Genomic DNA, 4980 nt, shown 5'->3' on the forward strand with positions numbered 1-4980 from the left:
CTTCTTTTTAGCATTGAATCATATTCCATTGTCTGGATGGACCACAGTTTATCCACTCACCTACTGAAGGACATCTTCGTTGCTTCCAAGCTTTGGCAGTTATGAATAAAGTGGCTATAAACATCTATATGCATGTTTTTGTGTGGAAATAAGTTTTCAACTCCTTTGGGTGAATACCAAGAAGCACAAGTAGTGGATCGTATGGTAAGTGTATGTTTAGTTTTCTAAGAAAACACCAAGTGATTTTCCAAAGTGGCTGAACCATTCTGCATTCCCACAGGCGATGAATGAGCGTTCCCGTTGTGCCGCATCCTTGCCAGCATGAGGTGTTGTCAACCCCAGAACTTTTTCATCATCCCAAACTGAAACTCTGGACCCACTGAACAATAACTGCCCTTTTCCCCCTTCCCCAGCCCCTGGTAGCCTCTATTCTCCTTTCTGTCTCTATGAATCTGACTATTCTCGATATCTCACATAAGTGGAATCGTGGCCATTTTTGCAAACAATCTGTCACCGCCTACTCTTAGGAACAGGTAGGTTTCTGGGACTCCAAAGTCTTCGTCATCCACTTGTGTCCCACATTCTGGGCATAGCCATCCTTCCCAGAATCACATGTAATCTCCTAGACGCCCGGTCTCCTAGGGTGTGGTGGTGGAAGATCTTCCTCTGCCTAAAGTTCAGGGTTCAGCTTGAACTTGGGAGTGGTGATCAGCGCCACAGGCAACTTAGCACAGACCTGCCCAGGCACCTCTCTCTGTCCCTTTGGTGTCAGTTCCCTCACACTCCAGGGAGCAGACGTGACGCCTTGAACACGCCTCAGATGACCAGGTCGTGGGGGATCAGGAGCTCAACTAGCTGCCCAGACCCACTGCCCTCTCCGCACTCACCTGCCGTCTCCCAGGGCTCTCCCGGCAGACAGCAACATGGCTGGCCTCTGCCACACAGCACCCTGGACACAAAGCTGTGGAGAACTGGGGAGTGAACTACTGAGGTGTCACATCCCTTTCATTGACCTTCAAACTCCCTATGATAACAGCGTGACCTCGCAGCCTAGGACAGAGGAGAGGTGGAAGGGAAAAGATGTGGAGAAGGGAAGAGAGAGAAAAAGCAGAATGAGGGTGTGCAGTGAAGAATGAACCTTGCCCAAAGAAAGGCCTGGCCTTTGCCTTGGTTCCTGGAAGGTGATCTCTAAACCCTTAGAATGTCTTGCCTGATAAGAGTATCTTTGTTTACCTGGGGGCCTTAGGCCACGCCAGATAGGAGAACAACTGGATTTACAGTAGGGGCTTTGGGTCACATGGTATCAGCTCAGCCTTCAGAGGGTGGACAACCAACCACGTCTACACGACTAAGCTCCAGTAAAAACTCTGTACACCAAGGCTCAAGTGAGTTTCCTTGGTTGGCAATACTCCACGCATATTGTCACAGCATAGTTGCTGGGAGGAGTTAGCAGTATCCATGACGCCACTGGGAGAGGACAAATGGAAGCTCCGGGTTTGGACCTCTCCGGACCCTGCCCCCCTGCGTCTCTTCCCTTGACTGATTTCAATCCGTATCCTTTCACAGTGATAAACTGTAACCATGAGTATAAAAGCATTCAGTGAGTTCTGTGAGTCTTTCTAGCAAATAATCAGACCTGAGGGTGATCTTGGGGACCCCTGAACTCTGCAGTTGGTGTCAGAAGTGAGAGTAGTCTTGAAGACTGTTGCCTAATTTTACAAAGGGGGTACACAGATGGGGCATGCTAACATGTTAATAGTAAATGCAAGAATAATGGTCATAGCACCCTCAGCATGGAGATGCTTCTGGAAGAAACACCGTGATGGCTGCCCAAGGAGAATCACAAGCTCCGTTCAAACTTGTATTGGTTGGTGATGGAAAAACTACATTCATGAAACGTCACTGACTGGTGACTGGAGAAGAACGTAGCCATGTTTGAGGTTGAGGTCCATTCCTTTGTGTTCCACACCAGCAGAGGACCTATTAAGGTCAATGTATGGGATATATTGAGCTGGTCGGGAGAAATTTGGTGGATGGAGAGATGGCTATTATATCCAAACCCAACGTAGAATTTTAACGTTTGACGTAACATCGAGAGCTTACAGGAATGTGCCTAACTGGCGCAGAGATCTGGTACAAGTATGTGAAAATAACCTCATTATGTTGTGTGGCAACAGGTGGATATTAAGGACAAGAAAGTTAAGGCAAAGTCCATCATCTTCCATAAAAGAAGACTCTTCAGTACTATGACAGTTCTGCTAAGAGTAACTACAACTCTGAAGAGCCTTTCCTTTGGCTTGTTCAAAAACTAATTGGATCACAGGGAACTATATTCAATATCCTGTAATAAACCATAATGGAAAAGAATTGAATTACTTTACTGTACAGCAGAAACTACCACAACACTGTAAAGCAACCATGCCTCCATTAAAAAAAAACCAACAACAACTAATTGGAGCCCCTAACTTGGAGTTCATTGCCATGCCTGTTCTTGCCCCACCAGAGGTTGTCATGGACCGAGCCTCGGCAGTGTAACATGAGGCTGGCAGAGCAGGGTCCCCGCAGCGTGCCCTGAAACCCCATCTCCACATGTATCAGACACCTTTATCCTTTTGTGGCTGATGTGTGATTTTATGGTGTCCATGCCAACTGCAGGTCTACTGCTCTCATAATGCACATGCCTCCTTCAAATAAGACCTTCATCTTCATTTTCAAGTGTCTATAGGGAGAGATGTCTGGAGTCAAACATTCATTTGCATTACCATGAGAAATATCAACTTTTCATCTGCCCACTAAAGGAAGAGCTGCCAGATTCTTTAAATATAATTTCAATTGTTGTACAACTTTAAACGGATGATAAAAAATGTCAATTGCTTACCTGTACTAACAAAGTTTCTCCTTGATGGTGACTATCAAGCATTTTGTTTATCATTAAAAAGTCTAGATCAGGAATTGTGTGTGGCCATTGCAAGCATAAAATCTCATGTAAAAAGATATGTTGATAAAAGCTAACTGTGTACTAGATTGGTTAAAGACCACCAATCCCTCACATGCTAGCACTCACTTTGCCATGTGTCACTGCACTTTGTTCCTCCCATCCGAGGGTGGGTCTATTTCTCTACCCTCCTATCCCAGAGTCTGGACTGGCCTTGTGACCTGCTTTGGCCAATAGAAGTGGGTGGAAGTGACTTGAGACTGCCACAGTTAGCTCAGGAAGCTTGAGGCTTCTGCCTTGATTCTCCCAGAAGGTTCTGGTTGCCATATAAAGAAGTCCACTTAGCCTACTAGAACACAAGAAGCCATGGAGGAGAGGAGACCTGAGGAGTCCTAGTCCACAGCTAGATATGTGAGTCAGGCCATCTGGAACCTTCCAGCCCAGCTGATCCTCCCTCTTGAGTGAGTCCAGTCAAAACTGGCAAGAGGAAGTACCCAGCCAACCAAATCATGACAAATCAAAATATTGTTGTTTTCAGCCACTATTCCTTGGGGTGGCTTGTTACACAGCAAAGGCTAATTAAAACGCAAGCTTAACTTATCATTAAAAATTGAAAAGATATAATAGGAGGGGGAAGAAGTGGGTGGGTGTAGAGAAGAAACAAAATTGGCCCTACGTTGATAATTATTGAAGCTGGGGATTATCTACTCATCTATTTTTGTATATGTTTGAAATTTTCCATAGTAAAAGTAAAAAATAAAAGGGAGGGTTGGAAAGATTTCATTAGAAAAACGTATATACATACTTGATATTCAACACACTTAATTTTTTTACATAATACACAGAAATGATTACATAATACACAGAAATACTTTTTTTTCTTTTCCAGCAGGCCACATTTTGACTCTCCAAATACTCTCCAGTTCTCCCCTGAATGTCTTAGAGATATTATATAAAATTTCTTGGTGTGTCATGAGGTGAACAAGGCCTAAGAGCCCGGCCTGACCCCACCTCCAAAACCGGCTCCCAAGGCAGCTGGCGCCCTCAGCCGGCCCGGCTCCAGCGGGGCAGGAGCCCCCAGCCCCCCAGCCCCGGGTGGGAGGGGGCGATAAGAAGTGCGGCCTCCCGGCCAGGCTGCTCAGCCCTCCTTCCCTCCTTCCTGCCGCGTCAGGTCAAGACTGCCCCGGACAGCCTGCCGGACCAGCCCGACGGCTGGGGCTCCGGCTCGGGGTGAGGGGGGTTGGGGATGGAGGGGAGGATGGAGCTGAGAGGGGCTGGAAAAGGCGGGCCAGCCTGAATTACAACCCTCCAAGCCCTCCAGGGAGGGGCCAGAAGCCCCGTTCACCAATCGGCCCCACCCCCACCCCCGCAGTCCATCTTTGCAAGGGGACAAGCGCGCTGCCCTGGGGCTAAGGGTCGCCCTGGGGCTCGCAGGCTTCGAGAATTGGGGGACCTCTGCCCCTCTGAGTCACACTCTCCGGGAGCCCCCGCATCCTCCGGCTCCGATCCACCCCGAAGTGAAGGGGTGCATCACGGAAGGCCGGGTGGCGGCAGCCAGCACAGTCCGCATCGGGGCTCCGGGCAGTCGCGGAGGTGGGGCGGCTTGGGCCCCGCGGGGGGCACCACCGGAGGCCGCCTAGAACCGGGTTTCAACTGCCTTGTTGATCCCATCCCCCCTTCCTTAAAGAATGACTGCGCTGGCCTCCAAGCCACCCTCTCAGGAAGCGCTTGCCTTGCAAGGACGCCCAGAACCCGCGGGGAGGCGAGGGAGGGTGGGGGGGAAGGGAGGAAGGTGGTGAGGGGGGAGGGAGGGAGGAAGGTGGTGATGGGGGAGGGAGGGAGGAAGGTGGAGGGAGGGAGGTGGGGAGAGGGAGGGAGGAAGGGGAGGGGGAGGGGTGGGGGAGAGAGGGAGGGAGGAAGAGGAACGAATTGCATTGGCCCATCGCCTCCGCAACGGGAAGACGCTGACACCCTCGGTCCGGCCCACTCCCTGGGGGCCCAGCGTTCCCGATCCCCACGCCAGGCTGCAAACTAATGAGCACACA

At 49.8% G+C, this 4980-nt stretch overlaps 1 pseudogene; it reads left to right on the top strand.

Moving 5' to 3' along the window:
• The first annotated feature begins 1822 nt into the window (after positions 1-1822).
• On the top strand, positions 1823-4575 carry LOC116747063 (annotated as a pseudogene).
• The last annotated feature ends 405 nt before the right edge of the window (positions 4576-4980 follow it).

Source organism: Phocoena sinus, chromosome X (genome assembly GCF_008692025.1).
Source record: "Phocoena sinus isolate mPhoSin1 chromosome X, mPhoSin1.pri, whole genome shotgun sequence".
NCBI lineage: Eukaryota > Metazoa > Chordata > Mammalia > Artiodactyla > Phocoenidae > Phocoena > Phocoena sinus.